This window comes from Dendropsophus ebraccatus, chromosome 8 (genome assembly GCF_027789765.1).
Source record: "Dendropsophus ebraccatus isolate aDenEbr1 chromosome 8, aDenEbr1.pat, whole genome shotgun sequence".
Lineage (NCBI taxonomy): Eukaryota > Metazoa > Chordata > Amphibia > Anura > Hylidae > Dendropsophus > Dendropsophus ebraccatus.
In genome coordinates, this window is record NC_091461.1 from 46,088,500 (window position 1) to 46,112,458 (window position 23,959).

The following is a 23,959-nucleotide window of genomic DNA, read 5'->3' on the forward strand; positions in this document are numbered from 1 at the left end:
ATGCTTCACTGCACCATGCCCGCTCCGAGCCACCATATGTGGGGAATAGCTCTAGTCGATCTTAGGTAGCAGTGCAGTAAGCAGGGACACAGACAGGATAATGTCCGATTTAAGTGTTTTTATTTCACACTTAGCTTCAAAATACAAAGCAAACCTTAACAAAGGCTTAAACACAAATAAACCCTGCTCGGCTGAGCACTTACTAATACATAACCGCTCCCTGACTATACGTGGGACCCGCTATCCAGCCCACGGGTATAAATAACAAAATATGGTGTGGCCCATGCAATACCTTCCGTATTCCAGCAGACAGCTCTCCAGGTATGGCCACCCTCAGCACTGCAGTGAGCTTCTTTTTAAGGCCCTGATGACCCCCAGCTGTGGGCTATGGAAGCCCAGGACCGAAGCCCGGGTGGAGTGAGCGTCCCACTGCCAACCTCACTCACTCCAGAAAAAGCAGGTCCCAGTACGTATTTTTACAATCTGTCTATGTTAGCTATGGCCAACACAGACAACCAGGCTATCAATCCTGCTTTACCTGTGTCTAGGTTAACCCCTTGGTTACCAGAGACACACCCAGGGCTTACCAGACACAGTTTAACCACTTCAGTGGCAGATATCTGTGCTCCCAAACCATGCCTCTCTTACAATGGTCACTTTTTCTGATGTGTGTTTCTCTCTGACTTTAAAAAGGGTCAAAGAATAAAAGTGGCCTGTGAACCCTTACAAGCCTCTACATGTGAGGAGGGCTAGGTTATGTCAGGCTGTCATCCTCTGAAGGTAAACAATGAAAGTCATGTGACTTTACTATATCTTATGTCTTATGTCTGTTTTACATAAGGCATCTTAGTTACATTTTTCATTTATTCTTCACACATTGTCTAATGTAACATGACAGAAATGTCTTTGTATTGTTTGCATGTATTGATCATAAACAATTCATAGATCCTAAAGAGCTCATCTCACTACAACATCCCCTGCCTTATGTCCTCTTGGGCATGTGAATAGATCAGGAGTATCCCTTTTTCTCAGGATCTCCCTATATGAGGTTCTCACCCTATTTATTATATAGTCTTATTTATTATATTCATTTATAATACTATAATACCACTGAAGCAGCTGCTGGAGTAATATGGACCCCCTATGTAGGTGACAAGCCAGCTGCAAATGCAAAAAGAGTTTGTCTTCATGAGATGCTCTCTCAAATAACTAATATGCAGCATATACTTCCAAGTACATACTGTTCTAAAAAATTACTGGGTGCCAATACATACCATGGCCATATTCAAGTCGACTTTAAAAAAAACTGTACACATGACTTATTCCTTGGACTGGTATCAAGCATGTTGCTATGTCTGTATTTCTTTCATCACTGATAATATCATACGTTTTAGTTACCAGCATAAACCTTTATACATCTAGTAGATTATCTCAGTCCCAAGCAACCAGCCACTACCTCAATTAAGAGGATCGATCAACTCTCCAAACGTGTCTATTTTAGTAAATACTTGAATTCCACATTTCTTAAGTTGTCTATAAACCGTCAATAACTGTCGGCCGTGCAATCGTTGCCTGAAATTATCTTTGCCGTCCTCACCACACACAAACAGTCAAATGTTCCTGTGTTATCTATAGGGAAGGTAAAGCAACAGCCATACAGCTCTGGCCGTGGCTTATTTATCCGAGAACAAAGGAGTCGGAGAGTGAAATTCCATCATGCCCGCCCCCTATCTCACCCGACATTATCTCTTGGTGGAGTCTTGGGAGACCCCATATACTTTATACTGACAGCAGGTTTGGTCAACATGAGTATAAAGTATATGGGGATCTTTAGATCTCCTTGTTGTATTTTCTTCCTGGACTTCCCCCACAATTTGTCTTTTTCCAGCCTGAAGTGGCTGAATAATATAATACATTTAACTGCACAATTGAAACAAAAGAGAATTGGGGGGGGGGGGGGGGGAATTTATCATCGTGCACTCAGGTGTAGGTTAGGGAAAACCACCGGGCTTTGATAAATTCTCCCGATATAGTTTACAGTTGCAAGAAAAAGTAAGGCAACTTTGGGATGAACTGGAACTTTGGAATTACCTGGATTTCTGCATTGATTACTAATATAATGCAGTCAGCTGTGTCTTTCATTGATCATATAGAGTAAACATCCATAGTGAAGGGGAAAAAGTAAGTGAACCTTTGAATTAATTAGGCTGGGTTCACACTGCGTTTTCAGCATCCGTTTAACGGATCAGTTTTTTTTAACGGTCAAAAAAGTAGTGTCAACAGTACTTTATTGTGCAGCAAAAAAAACGCATCTGTTTGGATCCGTTTTATTTTATAATGGAAGTCAATGGAAAAACGGATCAAAAACGGATGCACACAAATGCATCCGTTTTTTTTGCAAAAAACTGATTCGTTAAACGGATGCTGAAAACGCAGAGTGAACCTAGTCTTACCCTGTAGATCCTCTATTGGCAGCAATGACCTCCACCAAAGGTTTTTTATAAATAGGATAGGAACAACACTGGGGAAAGATTTTGAAACCATTCTTTCTGCAGATGTGCCTTAGTCCATCGTTCTATCTATGATCTCTTGTATGCATAGCCTTCTTAAAGTCATGACACATTGTTTAGATAGTATTATGGTTAGGACTCTGATTTGCCCATGCTAAAGCACTAATGCTTTCCTTTTTTAACCATTTTTTAGCTGATATACTTGTAGCTTTGCATTATTGGTCTAGATTTACTAAAACTGCCGATTCCATATGAATGCACCAAATTTATCAATGTGTCTCAGACTGTTTGGTTAATATACCATATACCACTTATTCTAATCTACGTCTACACAAATTATTTGTTAGCTTGGACTGTGTCAGAATCTTAAGCCATGTTCCTTACACCAATTCTACGTCAGTTTAGAATAGACCACTTACCTCTTGGCATAAATTTGTCAGAATCCTGGCATATTTGTAATAGTAAATCTGACTTGTTCATGTGTCTTTTTTATGTCTGCATGTCTTCAACTCAAGATCATGGTCTGTGTCCTTACATTCTACTGTAAAATGTTTTATACACCATTAAATTCATTGTTCCGTCAATGATTAGAAGGCACCCAGGTCCTGAGGCAGCAAAGCAGCCCCAAACCATGATTCTCACCATGCCTTTTAGTTGTGGTGAGGTTTTGTTATTGTTTTGCAGTGTTATTTCTTCTTTAGGTATAGTGCATGTGTTTTTATCCGTGCATCTTTTTGGAAAAGTTTCACTTTTATTTAATCTGTCGAGAACATTTTCCCAGAAGTGTTGTCAAATCTCCAGGTGGTCTTGAGCAAACTTGAGATGGGTCACAATGTTTTCTTTTCAGATAACGAAGACTTCCTTCCTGGTGTTCTTCCTTCCTTATTTAGTGTTTGTCTGATAGTGGACACATGAACAGAAGTCTTTGCAGTGTTCAGTTTCAGCTTTCTGTAGGTCTTTAGTTCTTACCATTGGTTTCCTTTTTGCCTCGTTCAGAATTTCTTTGATGTACACCCAGGTCTTCAGTTATGCTTTTTTGTAGACTTTTTCAGCCTCATATATCTCTATAACATATCTGAGGTGTCCCTAAAGCTTTGTTCAGGGACTCATGGTTCACACTAAACAGTCATTATTTGAGAAGAACAGATGTGTTAATAATCAGGCTTTGTGTGCTCTTATTTTACGGGCAAAACACAACACATGTGAAACCCACACTTCCAACCTTATCTCCTTCATGAAGACACATTTTTCCCCGATTAGCTCGGGGTAAAGTAAGTAACCTGAAGGTTTACTTACTTTTTCTCCTTGCTTTGTGGATATTTACTCAGTGTGCTCAATAAGAAAAAAACATGAATGGTAAAATTGCTTGTGTGCAATTAGCTTAGATTGTGTTTGTCTAGAATTGTGACTTTTATAACAATCGGATCACACTTTATTAACATCAATGCTGAAATCAAGGTACGTACTTTTATTGCAACTGTCTTCTCCCTTTAAGACAGGATCAACTGCCAAGTCTGCAGTTAAAAAGCTGGCTTCAGATGGAGCCAAAGAATTTGATCTGTGATTTTATAGCGAGTGACAGAGTGAACTATGCTGTGATAACCAGGCAGCTCTCCGCCAGTCATTTATAATGTTCTAAACAGAGATCAACAAATAATAATTACACTGTTCAAATAATCTCATTCACACATTATGTTTCGACGTGACATTGTCTTTCTGCATTCCAGGTACCTAAAATTAGCTGATAACTGGATTAAGCAAGGTAAAAATTCCTGAAAAGCCTCTGCAGAGAAAATGCAAAAAATTGCTAAATAAACGTAAGAAAATGATTACTAGATAAGGAATGGTTATGGGTGACATCTTTTATTATATGGTTATGGGTCATTCACTATGGTACAACATAATATAACACTGTGATCAAAACAATCTCGACTAAAAATATAGCAAACCGTTCTTTAGATTGTCTTTTGTAATCATGACCCACCTCTTTCATGGTATATACCATAACAATCATTTTAATTGATCTAATGCATTGAACATAAAAAAATGAAGCAACTTTATAATTAAAAAAGTAAATCTTCAGCAGCACCAGAAAATAGAGAAATATGGGTGCACGTCTCACCAAATCGGACCCAGGTTCGTATTGGAGTACCAGAAAAGATGAAGGAGACCGCACTTCCAAAAATCATTCCACTTTTAATCACACCAGTGCAACGTTTCGGCTCAATGTGTAGCCTTTCACTGTTTGAGAAAGGCTACACATTGAGCCGAAACATTGCACTGGTGTGATTAAAAGTGGAATTACTTTATAATTAAATTTTGGCAATTTGCCTGAGACATTGCTCCCAGTTCTGCTGCACAGCATTTCTTGGGGTTCAGAACAGTATGTGCAATTGTCTGCTTAGCCAATCAGTGAATGAACTGTTGTGGCCACTGATTGGCTGAGCGGGCAATCACATATGCCTGATCTGATTCTGAAAGTGCTGCGCAGTAGTATGGATGCTCCAACAGTGGAGAGGGATCTAAGAATATAAGTATATGTTTTTTTTTCTATTTCATATTTGCCTGAGAATAGTTCTATAAAAGAAAATTCCTGGAATATCCCTTTAAGTGATTCTTTAACTGGTATGCACTTAGGCATAACCTAGTACTCTCTGCAATAAACCTGACCATTAAATCACCCACCTGTCTAAATACAGTCCTGACAGTTCAAGCTTGCTGACTAGGAGTCAAGGATTAATAAACAAGTATTCATAGGTAATTCCTGCAACTTGCCCAACAATGAAAAGCCAACAAGATCAAAGTGTCCAGACTGTCCATTAAAGTCACAAGCCTTCCAGTAACCCTGATTTGGTGTATGAAACCAAACTTTGGGCAATACCAACATAATGTTCCCAATGTTTATTTTAATGATTAGGAACAGACAAATCTGACTCCCACTACCCAACCAAATGCATTGTATGCAAAACTCTGATCGTACCCATCAGTCACATTTTGTACACTCCTCTTTTCGCCTCTTTTCCCTGGCTTAATTCGCTAAGAGATGCACGCCTCTTATTGAATCCGTCCAACCGGGCGCCCATTCCTCGCCCGGTTTACCAAATCTACACCTGCTTCCAGCAGGTGTAGATTTGGATCATGATTTACGTCTATGTGGCATGGTAGGAGGCCACAACTCCTCCGTCCTTGACACACCAGTCACACACCCACCCATTGGGTGAGCGGTGCATATGGCAAGTGTACACCAGGGAGAAGGGGCGAATCTGCGCCTTCTCCCTGGCGTACGTCTCGGGCAGACTTTTCATAAATGTCCCCCATTGTGTTTAAAATGTGTTTCCCCCTCTGTAATGTACTGAGATGGAAAGACTTCCATATTGATAACTATAGCTGGGTTTCCACTTTGTTTTAAAGATCGGTTCAAGTCATCAGGTTTTTGTGCAATTAGATCCTTTTTACTATGCATCAAAGAAAACTAAAAGTGTTATCAAATTTCAACAATCTGCCATCTCTTTCATGTAAAGACAGACAACCAATGCTGTAACAAAGGGATTGAAGTTATTTACCGGAGGTTTGTAACATTGTTTTGCCGTGTAAAGCCTTGAACATGTAATTTATGGCGACAATAAGTGACCTCCACTGTCTGTACAGAAAGAACGTACTTTTATGTAGCAGTGATTTATACACATTTCTCTCAGATTGTTCCCTTATTAGCCCAATAAATAATTTACAGCGCTTTGTAGAAGTGAAGCCTTCAGCTGTCAGTTACATAAGAGTTGCTGTAGACGGCATTTATTCCCCTAAATCACCGTTTTCATAAAGGGTTTTATAAAACCACAAAGATGTATGGTACAGTATGTATCTGGGATCGAAGAATCAAAGACACCAGGGAAGTGCAAGAGTAACAAGTGTTCTAGACTATAAAACAGACCTAGAAAAGTATACAAAGTGAAATCGGGAGCCTTAAAAAGAATACAAACATGCAACAGCTGATCATTCTTGGTGGCCACCAGTATTAACAAATGGCCGCCTTTTCCCGCTATGATTTCGTAGCGGGAACATAGCCTCAATGTAAAAGTGGTGAAATCTCCTGTGAATCTGCTGCAAAGTCCATGTGACTTGTATAGTGTAAAAGGTGGAAAATGTCCAGTATGTGGACACAACCTAAGGGCAAATTCACACACAGCAGTTTTCTTCCAGAAACTTCTGCAATTAACCATTGGTTCCATTAATGGGATAGTTTTGGCTCCAAGCAAATACATTTTGGCAAATCCAATGGAGCAAAAATTTCTGCAACCAATAAGCTGCTTGTGAAATAACTCTAATGTTCAGACAAAACCGATCTGGTGCTGATCAGTTGCAGAAATTCTGCAGAAGAATATCTGTACTGTTTATGTACTGAAAATAAAAAATCAGCGTGGGATCCAATGTAAGCTTATACTAGACAGTTTAAGGTCGGGCTCACACAATGTAAGACACCGGCCGTTCTGTGACGCAGCCGGGTCACAGAACAGCTGATTCAGTGAAGTTCATCCCAGCCGGTACTGCAGTATTGGCCGGATAAACTTCATTTCTTTTGAATTGGGATGCGGGCGCAATCTAGTGTGCCCGCATCCCAATTACCCATAGCACACAATGTAAAGTGCGACTATAGCGGCATGTCAGTATTTCATGCGTCCACAAGGAATCCCCGGAAGGGATTCCATAGACATCAATGCAATGTAAATTTTGAATTAATCACGGCTGGTGTTACAATTGGCAATAACATCTGTGACTAACTGAAAATATACGTTGTGTGAACCAGATTAGCAGTGGCTTAAAGGAAAAAAAGCGGTGAAAATGTTTATTATATATTATTATATTATTTAGTATTGTATTGCCCTCCAAAAATTATACACATCACCAATAAACACTTATTACGGGAAACGCTTATAAAGTGTTTTTTTTCCCTGCACTTACTACTGCATCAAGGCTTAATTTAACATGGTGATGTCACAACCCGACTCCCAGAGCTGTGCTCTGTGGCTGCTGGAGAGGATGATGGCAGGGGGACACTGAGGGACACAGGGCACTGGAGGGACACTGAGCATCCCTCTGCCATCATCCTCTCCAGCAGCCACAGCCCGCACAGCTCTGGGAGTCGTGACATCACCATGTTATCCAGGAAGTGAAGCCTTGATGCAGTAGTCAGTGCTGGGAAAAAGCGCTTTATGGGCATTTCCCATAATAAGTGTAATTGGTGATTTGTATAACTTTGGGGGGGGGGGCAATACAATACTTTAATAAAAAATTTCGCCGGACTTCTCCTTTATGGCCGCATTCATACAACTGTGCAGCTATCCGCAGCTGAGAACCCACAACTACGGACAACACTACAGATGTTTATCCGTGGCTGTCCACATTAGCATGGACCCATTCATAGCTATAGGTGATTTAAGCAAATCCGGGTAATGGCTCACCAGAATTTTTTCGAGACACAGATCACAACCCTTTATGGATCTGTAGCTACTAGAGATGAGCGAACCTGGAGCATGCTTGAGTCGATCCGAACCCGAACTTTCGGCATTTGATTAGCGGTGGCTGCTGAAGTTGGATAAAGCCCTAAGGCTATGTGAAAATCATGGATATAGTCATTGGCTGTATCCATGTTTTCTAGACAACCTTTGAGCTTTATCCAACTTCAGCAGCCCCAGCTAATCAAATACCGAACGTTCGGGTTCGGATCGACTCGAACCTGAACCCAGTTCGCTCATCTCTAGTAGCTACGGATGTATAAGAGGGTCCATAATTGTGGACAGTACAATACTGATATGGGAAAATGTCCTAAGTCCCTATTACACAGCAAATTATCTGCCAAATTGGACATATTACTCTGTGTAAGAGAGACAGTGATTAGCTAACATTTGCCGATGACTCAAAAATAATCAGTTGTCAGCCGCACATCACCAAGGGTAATAAGAGATGTGCAGCCAACAGCTGCTTAAAGCTATGGCCCATGGTCACCAAGGTATGTAATAGCCTCTGTAAATGAAGGCCGCTCTAGGAGATTCCCAATCTTTTACAGTGCAGCTGAACATTTATAGCGACAATAAGTGACCTCCACTGTCTGTGTACAAAAAATGTACCTTCATGTAGAAGTGATTTATACACATTTCCCTCAGATTTTTCCCTTATTAACTCAATAAATAATTTACTATGCTTTGTATAAGCCTTTAGCTGTCAGTTACATAAGAGTTGCTGTAGTCTGCATTTATTCCCCTAAAGCTTCCACAAAGGGTTTAATACAATGACAAAGATGTATGGCACAGTATGTATCTGGGATCAAAGAAACCTGGAAAGTGCACGGTTATCAAGGGTCTAGATTATAAAAAAGACCTAAAAAGTATATAAATTGACCTGTAAAAATAAAGAACCCTAAAAAACCAACAAACGTGCAATTATAAGGTACAGGTAGAGTTCGCAGCTACAGTGGTAGGTAAGTGGATGAGATTTTCTTCTGCTTTTCTATAGTTCAAGTAAAACCTTAGAGTTGCATATACTGTAGTTTTGTTTTTTTTACTTTTAGGTGTATGACCTCCACAAAGATAGTAATTGTGCTACTGAAAGCCACAGTCAATGATAATTCTGACTTTGTAGTTCTATGGTACAATAGTACAACCGAGGACTAAAGCTCTAAATCCATCCATAGTACAGGGTTATGTTGTGATATGAGGATAAAAGATGGATGGCACTCCACTGCTGCTCAACAGCCAAACCTCTTCAATGATTAATGAGGGTGAGCTATGAAAATATGATTTATGATCTTCCTGCATCTATCTATTAAATAATGTAAACTGGGATTCAATTACAAAAGTAGACAACATACTAGTGTTGTATTAGCAGAACAATTCACCAATACAAATCAAAGCTGTTGTTAAAGGGGTTGTCTTATCACCAGTACCCTTCATCGAATTGAGGCCAGTGGATATCATCAAGGGAAGTGCAACGGTGGCATCCATGCAATGTAAGATGGCAAGTGAATGGCAAGCTTTTCAGCCTGGATATTGATGGAAGTCCCCTTTATGATCTTACTATTAAAGTATATAAAAATGGCAGTCCTTACATTATAAATGTCTCGAAGTACCCTTATAATTACTTACCATACAACTGTATTAGGCTTACAAATCTGACGGGAAAAACTTTGTAGACATTACTGCAACAGCTCACCCGCCCAAACACTGGTGTAAATGTGCGTCGATCTTTGATTCCTTCCGTGCACGGGCCACTTGTGGACCTCAAGCTGTTGTTGCAGAAAATAAAAAAATGTGTTGATGTCCAGCACTAAAAGCATTTAAGTTTTCAGGTTTTAAGATTTTTCCAATTGCTTTTTATTGATATCTTTCTAAAAATACAAATATTCTGCTTTTTCCTTATATTTGTCTTTACTACTTAGCTAAACAATATCCATCCACTTAGCTATTGTGTGTGGACCTACTTATCTACGACCCTATCATAAAACATCAGCCATACCAATTGTTATAAAAGACTTTAAAGAGGTATTCCAGGAAAAAAAGAACTTTTTTCCTATCCACAGGATAGAGGAAAAGTAGGAGATCACAGGGGGTCAGATCTCTGTACCCCCATTGATCTCCATATCGGGCCCCGCCGACTTTGTCATGAATAGAGCCGCGGTTATGGCGCATGATCCGCTGCTCTGTTCATTCCTACGGAATACGGACAGAAAGAGCAGAGTACATCGCTCTTCCAGCATTATCTGCTCTTTCCATCGCTCCATAGGAATGAATAGAGTCGTGGGTCACGTGCCATACCTGCAGCTCTATTCATTACAAAGCTGGTGGGCCCAATGCAGAGATCAGCTGGAGGTGCAGAGGTCGGACTCCCACACACCATCTTATACTTTTCCCCTATCCACAGGAATACGCCCAATTTTTCCAGGAAGTGCTGGATCTAAACACATTTATAAAAAAAATACCCCCAGTATCACCGCTAGTGCACTAAACTGTCCAATTTACATATTAATAAACTGTAGAATTGCATGAAAACAGTGCTGAGGATGAAGCTATGTTAACTGCATCCTTCTTCAGTGTCCCACCCTATGGGAATGTAATAGCAAGTTACATTCTTTTAACCTGCGGTGAGTTTCCCTTTAAGTGAATATTTCCATACATACAGGGTCCCGGGAGCCTGTATGACTTCATACTAAGGAGCTGTGCAGTTTTCATGCTCTGGGAAGGAGTTTATAGACTGCCAAGGGGCTGCCAAATCTATAAAATGTTGAGATCCACTATAAAAACAATAAATGGAGTGTTTCCATAAGCGATCATTCCTTGTAAATTTAGCCAGAAAGTAATTAAACTTAGTTATACAGTTAGGATAGGTTCATTCGTAAGGAGTCTTCAGTTGATTTCGAGCTGTAATACTCGTTCTTATTAGAATCTATAGCCCTGCATTCCTGCAGCAAATTGTCATTCAGCTGCCAGATTGTAGTCAGCTGCCGCTTCCGCAGTGGAGTCCAATCGCAGCTGACGATTACGATTACGATCCGCTGGGAGAATGCAGGGCTACATTAATTTACTGGAAATGGGTATCACAGCCGATATGCTGCAAAATTTGCAGCGTGAAATCAACTGTGGACTTGTTACAAGTGAAACTACCCTAACGCAGGAATATGTTACAGGTAAACCTACAGTACACATTTCAGGATTGTTTGAATTATAATTACTAATAATTTATCTAGACCTTGGCATCCAATGTGTAAAATGTTAAGATTTTCCAGAAGTGAGGGTCCTGTGGATTTGCCGATCATTAAAATACAGGGCGCACAGTGGTATATTCCTCTACAATGTGACAGATCAGTATTTATTGGGCTGTGTCAGGCTGTTTACGGACACACCCTTCTGACCAGTTGCCAATTTATAAATACTTTGACCTGGAGGAATAACAGAGGTATGATGCAACGTGATCCAAACTGCTGACACTGTAAGACCTTATTTACATGTTCCGTGCACAAAACTGTTTAAACTTTTGAGGTAGTAAACTGAAAGAGCCATGTGGCTGTGTCAGAACAGTACTGCAAAAATTTTAGCAAATTTAAAGCTCCTGGAATCATAAGGATACATGATGCTGCAAGGTCCGTGGATCCATATTTATAGAACAAGGCAATAAGGCCTTACGTAGCTGTTAGGGCCAGATAGTACCTTACATTTCCATCTTTGATGAGCTTCTCCAGTGCAAAGTGTCAGAGAGGTCCCAAATTCCTGATCTGCTGCAAGCTGTAAATGCCCCCCCCCCCTCTCCTGACCTTGCTTGGAGCTCAACTTGAAGCTGACTGTCAATCATTTTATTTTCTTGAAGCAAAGATGAATAGATGAACTTCATTTTGCAGCAGGCCAATGGGTCCAAACAAAGGTCTTTAACCTAAGGGGGATATGCTACTCAAAGGGATCATCACACTGTGCTTTATAAATGGCCATCACAGTGCATGATTATAGTCTTAGAGGTACTTCAAAATAATTTCTTTAAGTAGTGAGTTCTTGAATTAGAAATCCTTGGAAAGCACTAGCTACAGGAAAAAAAAACAAGAATTTTTACCGCAGTTGGTAAGATATCCTCTCTCCTCATATACCAGTCTGCCATTCATCTAAGGCTCCGTGCACACGGAGCAAAAGTTGCAGAATTCTGTTGCCAGCCTCCCTGTCATAATGACAGTCTATAGGAGGCTTGCTCGCTGAAGAATGAGCATGTTCATGTTCTCCACCGCTGAATTCCGCCACTTTTGCTCTGTGTGCACAGAGCCTTATTCATGTAATGTGTTTTTGATCTTGTAATGTTCCCGTTTGATAACCCCTATCACTTGTATAGCGCTCTGGAATCAAGGCTGCTTTAAAAATAAATAATAATATTGACAAGCCTTGATCTAAACATCAGAGACAGAAGAAAGATAGGCAGCAAATGTCTTTACATGTGTTATACACAAAGGGAGGAATAATAATCCGCAACTGCCCAACTCAATGGAATCAGATGTCAGCTGACCAATGTGGTGCTCTGCTGTGAAGTAGATCCAATTATACAATGTTTGTAGATAAAATCAGCACACTTAATGCAATGTGGTCGTTTATTTGTAACAAATCACCGACATTGCGCGTCACACGCTTCTACTGGCCTGTGATTTGTTACAAATAAACAACCACATTTCATGAAGTCAGTGCTGCTGATTTTATCTACAAACATTGTCTTTACATATGTAGCAGATTCTCCAAGATGCTTGGCATTTCTACTTGTTAATTTCTACACAACAGAGAATTTGTACAGTTTTAATAGCAAAGGATGGTCTCACCAAGTATCCAAGAGCATAATCAGACTATATGGGAAACGTGCAGCTCTAGAAGCTTCTACCAGTAACCATGGTTCCTAAGGGCCCTATAACACGGAACGATAATCGGCCGAATTGGCCCGATTCGGCCGATTATCGCTCCGTGTAATAAATGCAACGATCAGCCGATGACAACGATCGTCGGCTGATCGTTGATATAGGTTAGAACCTATTTTTGTCGGGGGCCGACCGCGCACCGCTGCGTGTAATAGCGGTGCACGAGCGGCGACTAACGATATACATTACCCATCCACGTTCCAGGGCTGCTCCTGCCGTCCGCTTCTCCCGGGGTCCCGCGCGCTCTAACTTCACATCGGCCTGTCAGCTGATAGGCCGCTCAGCCAATCACAGGCCGCAGCGGTCCCGGCCTGTGATTGGCTCAGCGGCCTATCAGCTGACAGGCCGATGTGAAGCTAGAGCGCGCGCGGGACCCCTGGAGAAGCGGACGGCAGGAGCAGCCCTGGAACTTGGATGGGTAATGTATGCCAGTTTAGCAAGGGCTGTAAGGACATCGGTCCTTGCAGCTCTTGCTAAATGATTATCGGGCTGTGTAATAGGCCCAGTAAACGAGCGACGATCTAGCAGATCTACAGGTATTATCGGGCCCTGCTCGGCCCGTGTAATACCACCCTAATAAGAGGTTTCCTCTCCTACAGATGTGAGGGCAGATAGTGATTTCCCTGCTGTTCCCACTTTAAGTTTGAATTAATCTGGATGATATATGGGGAGAAGAAAAACTGAGCACTCAGAACGAGGGCCTCGGAAGGAGAGAGTAAAATGTAGCATGCAGAAGGATTGAGGGAAAAAAGACCCCGAGGACTGAGTTAACTACATTATTGGGCTCTTTCTATTTTCTGAACTTACTAGTGCAGGGCTCCATTTCATGTTTTCCCAAGGTATCCCCTACTATTTGCTTTTGCTTAGTCTTTGTTATGTCAGGTAGGGAACAGTGCAGCCCTGCTGTTACTCCAAACACTGTCCCTAACTACTTAGATGATCAGTTCTGCTTGGTGACCCCCTCTTGGATAAGTGCACAGAAGGCAGTGTCGAAGTGGCTCACCAGAGGACCAGAGGATCCTTCGGTGGGCCCCCAGCTTTAGGACTTGCACAAACACCGACTGACATGTTGTTTCTCACTGGTTCCTCATTGGTGGGGCCCCAGATACCCCAGTCCGACACTGAGTGAAGGGGTAGAAAGGTCAGATAGGCCAGGTCAACAATAAACGGGCATGTATGAGCAGCATCACTACTGCCTTATTCTCATGTTGTGTGCACGGTCGGTCATTACAGATGATGTGCTATTATTCATTATCATTCCTTATGACGTTGTGAGCTCTAAAATAGTATAATCTTCATGTTACTTTACTGATACAGCTGTGTCAGAACAGTGTCGCAAAGATTTAAACAGTTTCAGAGCTCACAGCATCATTATGAATGATGATGCCTGGAGTTTCAAAGTCCATTCCACATCATATCGTCTGTACATACGGAACATGTGAATGTAGTTTAAGACAGGAGAAACACTATGTTTCAGAGACAAAAACAGATAGTAAAAATAGGAAAACAGGTCAGGCTGACTAGGTCAATATCAGGAGGTCCTATTAGATTTAAATCATAAGGCAAAGTTGATTGACTCCTACGTTGCTGTACACTCGTTTCCCGTTCCTGGCAAACTTGAAATGAATGGAGATGGCAGGAGATCTGACAAGGTTATGATGCATGAAATTATAGGGCATGTCCTATAACTGCCCAGAACATCTGGCATGGATGTCAGACAGGGCCGAGAGCCAATGGTCCTGTCAAGCATTCTTCTGGCCGGAGGCCGCATTCCTCCCGGCATAAAGGGCTACTCCACCCCCACCCCCCCAGCATTGCAGCGCACGATTGACATCAATTGCAAAGCCAGAGGTCCTCCTCCCTTTTTATGGTCAGGAAACACTAATGGTTTCCTGAAGCCTGCAGAAAGTTGAAGTTTTTTGTCAAAAAAACAATAAGGTGTGAATGTAAGACTAAGCCACTAAGCCACAACCTTGTTAATCAGGGAAATACAATTATTGGAATAGGAATGGTTTTTGGAATTACTCAATCTACCCATGGAAACCTTTCCGAAAAACCACAAACAGATCTGTAGAGATATTGCCTTGTAGTTTCTCTGTTGTGTTTTCAGCATCCGTGCATGTTATTATAGGACTGTGCCCCCTGTATATCATTCTGTTTAACTAAACTCTATTCATTCAAATTTATTATATTAGACTCCACATATGTGTCTGCTACATGTTTAGACCATGTGAGCTGTATGAGTACTTTAAATATCAGTGAAGATATAATTTATTTACTTTTTATGTCTTGCGGCATATGAGTCTGGAGTAAACTGGCATCTGATGGCTCAGACTGTGCTTACTGATTGAGAACAAGTGTGAAGAAGCCTCAGGCAGGAGCTGTGTTAGTTAGTTCTCAGAAGAGGTTATGGGAAAGGGCATATTTAATTTTGTGATGATCACATGATGATTCACCAACTTGCAGGGACTGATCATCTCTGTAAATGCCACTTTGCCTATGTCTGTCTATGACCACAGAAAATCACAAATTTCTTAAAATATGATTACGGTGGACAACTTCACCCTATACCCAGGACATAGATGCTCAGTCTCTCATCTCTACTCCTTTATCTTAATGCGGATCTGTCAGCAGAAAAACAGGTATGTAAATAAACACATGGCAAATGGGCTTTTCATCAGGATTCTGGCCATCCCCTTTTTTATTTCAATAATCAATTCTAGCACCGAGATATAAACCTTTATGCTTAAATGTAAATGAGGCTCAAAAGCCCAGGGGGGGTTCCCCAGTATGGAAGAAGCCCAGGTAAGTCCTGATCATCTCTTTTTTTATCTAGTAGCTCTCACTCAAATGGTTTAGGCTAAAAAAGCAGGTACTGAGGTGTTGAATTAGAAGGCTGGAGTTGCTTGAGCTTTTGCAGTCCCTCCTGGGCTTCCTGGGCTTTTGAGCCATTATTACAAACAAGCTTATATCTTGACCCTGGAAGAGACTACGGAGTTAAAAAAGCATGCCCAGAAGCATAATGACTAGTCATGACTGTCTAGCCATGGGCTAATGTACAACCCCTTTTAATCTGCTGACAGGTCTGCTTAAAGGCAGCTACAACTAAGGGTAATTCTACCCAAAATGCCTCAGATGTTTGTCGGCTCTTTGCTTCCAGTCAGATGTATGGATTTCTGGTAAAAGTGTTGATAAATTCCCCTTAGGGCAAATTCACACTGAGTAAAACAGGCAGAATTCCGCAGCGGAGCCGCCGTGTCTAAGGGGCCTATTCCACGGAGCGATAATCGGCCAAATCGGCCCAATTCGCCCGATTATCGCTTGGTGGAATAGAGAAAATGATCAGCCTATGATCGTGTCATCGGCTGATCGTTTATTTAGGCCCAAACCTAAAATCATCAGTTACCCACAGCACATCACTTTGTGAAATAGCGTAGCGTGGTGGGCGACCGTCGATTTAAGAAGCAGCATACATTACCTAGCAGGGCTTCTTCTCCGCTTCTTCCTCCTCGGGTCCCGCGGTGCAGCATCAGCTTTGGAGCGGCCTGACTGAGCTCAGACCGCTCAGCCAATCACAGGCTGGGACCGCCACGGCCAGTGATTGGCTGAGTGGTCTGACAGCTCAGTCAGGCCGCTCCGAAGTTGATGTTGGGCCGCGGGACCCAGGGAGGAAGACGGAGCGGAGGTGAAGCCCTGCTAGGTAATGTATGCTGCAAGGGCTCCAAGGACATCGGTAACGATGTCCCTGCAGCCCTCACTAACGATTGTCGTGCCGTGAAATCGTCCCAGTAAACGAGAGCCGATCTAGCAGATCGGCGCTCGTTTACATAGTTGATCGGGCCCTGCTCGGCCCGTGGAATAGGACCCTAAGTGTGTCAACAGGATGCCGCGCAAGTCTTTGCTCAAAGAATTGACATGTCAATTCTTTGTGCGGACAGCAGGGGTGTGTGAGGCATCCCATTAACACAGTGAAGCAGGCTGAATCAGTGTGAACACACCCTATTAGTGTAAGCCTTATATTTGATAAATGTTTCTCCTTTATATTTTATGAATACATGAATGGTTATTTTGTTTAGGCAACGTCTGTTGTTTCTTTTGTATGTTCATGCCATAAAGTTGGTTTACAATACTTTGCGTTGATGTCTTGTTCAGTCTCTCTTTGCAACTCTATTAAGAATGGGAAAAATACATGATAATCATGTAGCCTGCGGTAAGCATCAGGATATTGATGGATATTGTGAAGTACCACAGGAGTTCTCTGTAATCTGTCAGCTATTTTCTGTACTTACTCATTAATTGCAGCGTGCTGAATGATATTGGTGATTTTTATTTTCTACTGGGATTGTGTGCGTGATATGCCAGGAAAGCATTAATATCCTAGTTTTCTCTTGTGCTGAAAAATACATCATGTATCCTTAAAGGAGAAGTCTGGTGAAAATTTTTATTAAAGTATTGTATTGCCCCCCAAAAGTTATACAAATCATCAATTCACACTCATTACAGGAAATGCTTATAAAATGCTTTTTTTTTTTTGTGCACTAAACCTGGAAGCACTGCAATACCAGGTCAATGCCTGGAGAGGACAGGCCAAGCTCTTTTTCCATCTCCCTGTTCTAAAAATCCATTTAACCCCTTAAGGACAGAGCCTAAAATGGCCTTAAGGACCGAGGCAAATTTTATGAATATGACCTGTGTCACTTTATTCATTAATAACTTGGGAATGCTTTTACCTATCCGGCTGATTCTGAGATTGTTTTCTCGTGACATATTTTACTTTACATTTCTGGTAAATTGGAGTCGATACTCATAACAAATCTTTATGAAAAAAACAAAATAACATGAAAAATTGCATTTTTCCAACTTTGAAACTTTTCTGCTTATACAGAAAATGGTTATGCCACATAAATGATATATTAAATAGCATTAGCAACATGTCTACTTTTTGATGGTGGCATTTATTAAGCTATCTTTCACTTTTTTTTAGACGATAGAAAGCTTAAAACATTATCAGCAAATTTCCAAATTTTCAGTAAAATTTCAAAATCAGATATTTTTAGGGACCTGTTCAGGTTTGGGCTACATTCACACTACGTAAGTTTCCGGCCGTAGCGCGTTCCGTGAATAAGCGGCCGCAAACTTACGTAGTTTGCGTACAATGGAGAGTATACGATCTACGGGCGCACAGTTCACACTACGTACGAACTTACGCCCGGATCGTATGCGGCGCCGTAAAAAATGAATCAGACCATTGTTTCCGGACGGAAATGCCGTAACTTACGCCCTTAGCGTAACATGCGGTCCCGTACGTAGTGGTGATTTCTTCATTTTGCCAGCTTTTTGTTCCGATCCAAACGGTTCTGTGGGGTGTCCGGGGCTAGGCGAACATTTCCAAGTAAAAGACCGCTGTTAGATCGCTACGAAGAGCGCTCGGGAAGCGTAAGTACGCTACGAGCGTAAGTTCGTGGTCCGTACGTATCCGGCCGCAACTTGCGTAAAGTCCCGGCCGGAGTTTCATACGTATATGTCCGGCCGCGAAAAATATGCGGCCGGACATATACGTAGTGTGAACCTAGCCTTAAAGTGTATTTGAGGGGACTGTATGTTAGAAAGCCCCACAAAGCACCCCATTTCAGAAACAGCACCCCCAAAACTCTGCAAAAGCACATCCAGAAAGTTTTTTAACCCTTTAGGAGAGTCACAGAAATAAAAGCTAAGTGTGTAAGAAATTTGCACATTTTAATTTTCTGTACAGAGATTTTAATGTAATCCAATATCTTTCATAATGATAAACCTATTACCAGAGAAATACACCACAATATTGATTTCCCCGTTTCTGCAGTTTATAGAAATACCCCATATGTGGCCCTATTGCGCTATTTGACGCAACCACAAGCCTCAGATACAAAGGAGTGCCTAGTAAATTTCAACGCCACAGTTATATTTGGTCATTTTTGACTGGACCACTTTAGGTTGGCAGAGGCTCTGCGGTGCCAAAACATAAAAAATACCCCTAAAGGGACACGATTTAGAAAACTACACCCCTTGAGGAATGAAACAAGGGGTGCGGTGGGCATTTGTACCCCACAGGTGCTTCACAGGTTTTCAGAATATGGCGAGAAAAAAGAAAAAAATATTTTTTACACTAAAACGTTGTTCTAGCCTTCAATTTTTCATTTTCACAAAGGGATAGAAAAGAATCAAGACAAGATCAATGATTTAGTATAAAAATAAATTTTTTTTTTACTCTAACTGTTGGTCTAGCCTTGATTTTTTCCATTTCCACAAGGGGTTAAAAAAGGAAATGAACGCAAAACATGTAGGGTAATTTCCCCTGAGTACGAAAATACCCTACATGTGGACATAATGTGCCATATGGGCACAGGGCAAGCCACTCATGTGCGGCACTTATCAGCAGACCGTGGCTGTAGGATATAGGAAAAAAACACCCTACGCCAAAAAAGAGGAGTTGCTGATCAGCGGCGCACTTACGTGCGATGATGATCAGCATTCAGCGGCGATAGGGTGCGGAAAATAAAATAAATAAAAAATTGGGGGGGAAAAAAAAAAACAAAAAACTTTCTTCAACCCTATAGCTACTGATATGTGTATTATATACACTTATCAGCCGCTAGGGGGCAGTAGAACGCAAATTCCGGAAAAGGTCGAAGTTTGACGACGCTGGAGCCGATGATTGCCGAAGGGGACCCCTGGAAAAAGCCGAAGACGCCGAGGAAGACGAGGACGCGATTGGGACCCAGAAGACGCGATCGGGACGCTGGATCAGGTGAGTATGGGTCAATACCTGCTGTGGACACCTCAGCTACCTAGCTGAGGTGTCCACAGCAGGTATTAAACCCTTTCTTGGAGTACTTATATCGCCGTGATTGGCCGGCCGGTACCAGCCGGCCGATCACGGCGATCGGGACGTGGCACCGTGGCCACCATTACTTTTAACAGTAATGGCGGTCGGTGCTGTTCTCGGACAGCACCGACCGCCATTGCTTTCCGGGCCATCGGGTCACCGATGACCCGGAAAGCTGCAGATCGCCACTATTGGCTGATCTGAATTGATCAGCCAACAGCGCCGATCGTCAGAACGGGGGGGGGGGTAATCACCCCCCCATGCCGACAAGCAGGGATGGCCTGCTATACATTAGCGGGGCATAAATGTACGCCCGTTTGCGTTAAGGCACGGGTTTTGGGGGGTGTACGCCCGCGGTCGTTAAGGGGTTAATATATCATCCCCAGATAGGGAACCTATCAGGTATTAAACTGATAAGAACAGATACTACACTTGATCTTAGCCAAAAGACCAAGAAGCGATAAAGAGCTTTTTTCCCTGCACTTACTACTGCATCAAGGCTTCACTTCCTGGATAAAATGGTGATGTCACTTCCTGGATAAAATGCTGATGTCACGACCCGACTCTCAGAGCTGTGCGGGCTGTGGCTGCTGGAGAGGATGATGGCAGGGGGATGCTCAGTGTCCCTTCAGTGCCCTGTGTCCCTCAGTGTCCCCCTGCCATCATCCTCTCCAGCAGCCACAGCCCGCACAGCTCTAGGAGTCGGTCATGACGTCACCATATTATCCAGGTAGTGAAGCCAGTCACTTGCATTTCCCGTAATAAGTGTATATTGGTGATTTGTATAACTTTTGGGGGGGCAATACAATACTTTAATAAAAATTTTTCCCGAACTTCTCCTTTAACCCCTTGCCGCAAAATGACGTTTGGGAAACATCATGTAAAGCAGGTAGTTCCCGCAACATGACGTTTCCCAAACGTCATGTCTTCCCTGCCTCCCCCCGCTGTCCCTAGGTGAGATCGGGCAGCGGGAGGAGGCTATGTCACATAGCCTCCTCCCGCTGCCTCTGCCTGGAGGGGAGCCGCGCTCCCCCCGGGCAGTTAACCCCATAGACGCCGCGGTCAATGCAGCGTCTATGGGGATATTTCTGCATTGGGAGGCGATCGGGCGGCGGGAGGGGGCTGTGGCATGTTGCCTCCTCCCGCCGCCACTACAGATCCTCCCCCGGCAGTTCCTTGTCCCCCCCCCGGTACTGGCGGATCGCCGCTATTACCGTTTGTTCGCAGCGATGGAAATAAAGAATGAATGAAAACCCCATGCTCTCCGCCACCGGAGGTAGCGGAGAGCATGGGGCAGTGATCGGGGACCCTATATACTGATCCTATATACCCTATATACTGATCGGGGACCCTATATACCGCTGATCGCCTGTTCCCAGTGCTGCCCGGCACATTTTATCCCCTGTCACCATAAATCATTAGTGACAGGGGATAAAAAGTGTCACCGTGCCCCCCCAAGTCGCCCCCCACCCCCCCAGTCACCCCCGTCCCCCAGTCACCCCCCTTCCCCACATACGTTACCTGATCCTGGAGCTCCATCCTCCTCGACGTCCTGACTGCTTCTGATGTGCGCATGCGCGTCAGAAGCAGTCAGCTCTTAAAATTTAAAGTGACAGAGACCAATTTGGTCTCTGTCACTAAACTATGATTACTGTGATAGAAAATATCACAGTAATCATAGTAATACAGTGAAAATGAAAGTGAAAAAAGTACAAGTGAAAAAGTGTAAATGTGAAAAAGTGAAAAACATACAAACAAAATAAAACACACTTTTTATTATAGTAATAATTGCGGTTTACTCCCAGATTACCCGTAACCACCGCAGGTTGCCCGTATCCGCCCCAGTTTGCCCGTAACCACCGCAGGTTGCCCGTATCCGCCCCAGTTTGCCCGTAACCACCGCAGGTAACACGCCAGATTACATGTAACCACCGGACGTTGCCCATAACCACAACATCTTGACTGTAACCACCCCAAATTGCCAGTGACCCCCTCCAGATTGCCCGTAACTACCGCACGCTGCCTCTGACCACCGCACGTTGCCTGTGACCACCGCACGTTGCCCCTGACCACCGCACGCTGCCCCTGACCACCGCACGTTGCCATTGACCACCGCACGCTGCCTCTGACCACCGCACGCTGCCATTGACCACCGCACGCTGCCTCTGACCACCGCACGTTGCCATTGACCACCGCACGTTGCCTCTGACCACCGCACATTGCCTCTAACCACCGCACATTGCCTCTAACCACCGTACGTTGCCTCTAACCACCGCACGTTGCCTCTAATCACCGCATGTTTCCTCTGACCACCGCAGGTTGCTCCTGACCACCGCACGTTGCCTCTAACCACCGCACGTTGCCTCTAATCACCGCACGTTGCCTCTGACAACCGCAGGTTGCTCCTGACCACCGCACGTTGCCTCTAACCACCGCACGTTGCCTCTAACCACCGCACGTTGCCTCTAACCACCGCATGTTGCCCATAACCACCGCACGTTGCCCATAACCACCGCACGTTGCCTCTAACCACCGCACGTTGCCTCTAACCACCGCACGTTGCCCATAACCACCGCACGTTGCCCCTAACCACCGCACGTTGCCCCTAACCACCGCACGTTGCCTCTAACCACCGCACGTTGCCTCTAACCACCGCACGTTGCCCCTAACCACCGCACGTTGCCCCTGACCACCGCACGCTGCCCCTGACCACCGCACGTTGCCATTGACCACCGCACGCTGCCTCTGACATCGCACGCTGCCATTGACCACCGCACGCTGCCTCTGACCACCGCACGCTGCCATTGACCACCGCACATTGCCTCTAATCACCGCATGTTTCCTCTGACCACCGCACGTTGCCTCTGACCTCTGAATTGATCAGCCAACAGCGCCGATCGTCAGAACGGGGGGGGGGGGGTAATCACCCCCCCGTGCCGACAAGCAGGGATGGCCTGCTATACATTAGCGGGGCATAAATGTACGCCCGTTTGCGTTAAGGCACGGGTTTTGGGGGGTGTACGCCCGCGGTCGTTAAGGGGTTAATATATCATCCCCAGATAGGGAACCTATCAGGTATTAAACTGATAAGAACAGATACTACACTTGATCTTAGCCAAAAGACCAAGAAGCGATAAAGAGCTTTTTTCCCTGCACTTACTACTGCATCAAGGCTTCACTTCCTGGATAAAATGGTGATGTCACTTCCTGGATAAAATGCTGATGTCACGACCCGACTCTCAGAGCTGTGCGGGCTGTGGCTGCTGGAGAGGATGATGGCAGGGGGATGCTCAGTGTCCCTTCAGTGCCCTGTGTCCCTCAGTGTCCCCCTGCCATCATCCTCTCCAGCAGCCACAGCCCGCACAGCTCTAGGAGTCGGTCATGACGTCACCATATTATCCAGGTAGTGAAGCCAGTCACTTGCATTTCCCGTAATAAGTGTATATTGGTGATTTGTATAACTTTTGGGGGGGCAATACAATACTTTAATAAAAATTTTTCCCGAACTTCTCCTTTAACCCCTTGCCGCAAAATGACGTTTGGGAAACATCATGTAAAGCAGGTAGTTCCCGCAACATGACGTTTCCCAAACGTCATGTCTTCCCTGCCTCCCCCCGCTGTCCCTAGGTGAGATCGGGCAGCGGGAGGAGGCTATGTCACATAGCCTCCTCCCGCTGCCTCTGCCTGGAGGGGAGCCGCGCTCCCCCCGGGCAGTTAACCCCATAGACGCCGCGGTCAATGCAGCGTCTATGGGGATATTTCTGCATTGGGAGGCGATCGGGCGGCGGGAGGGGGCTGTGGCATGTTGCCTCCTCCCGCCGCCACTACAGATCCTCCCCCGGCAGTTCCTTGTCCCCCCCCCCGGTACTGGCGGATCGCCGCTATTACCGTTTTTTCGCAGCGATGGAAATAAAGAATGAATGAAAACCCCATGCTCTCCGCCACCGGAGGTAGCGGAGAGCATGGGGCAGTGATCGGGGACCCTATATACTGATCCTATATACCCTATATACTGATCGGGGACCCTATATACCGCTGATCGCCTGTTCCCAGTGCTGCCCGGCACATTTTATCCCCTGTCACCATAAATCATTAGTGACAGGGGATAAAAAGTGTCACCGTGCCCCCCCCAAGTCGCCCCCCACCCCCCCAGTCACCCCC

At 43.9% G+C, this 23,959-nt stretch overlaps 1 protein-coding gene, 2 non-coding genes and 1 pseudogene across 7 annotated transcripts in view; 1 reads left to right on the plus strand and 3 right to left on the minus strand.

Moving 5' to 3' along the window:
* The window catches only part of FAM13C (family with sequence similarity 13 member C), a 304,323-nt gene that overhangs the window by 131,614 nt on the left and 148,750 nt on the right, over positions 1 to 23,959 (plus strand). The window lies entirely within an intron of this gene.
* Positions 17,465 to 17,601, minus strand: LOC138800251 (U2 spliceosomal RNA; annotated as a pseudogene).
* On the minus strand, positions 20,071 to 20,260 carry LOC138800237 (U2 spliceosomal RNA). The gene has a single exon (XR_011364432.1). It is a non-coding gene; the product is annotated as a U2 spliceosomal RNA (small nuclear RNA).
* On the minus strand, positions 22,744 to 22,933 carry LOC138800238 (U2 spliceosomal RNA). The gene has a single exon (XR_011364433.1). It is a non-coding gene; the product is annotated as a U2 spliceosomal RNA (small nuclear RNA).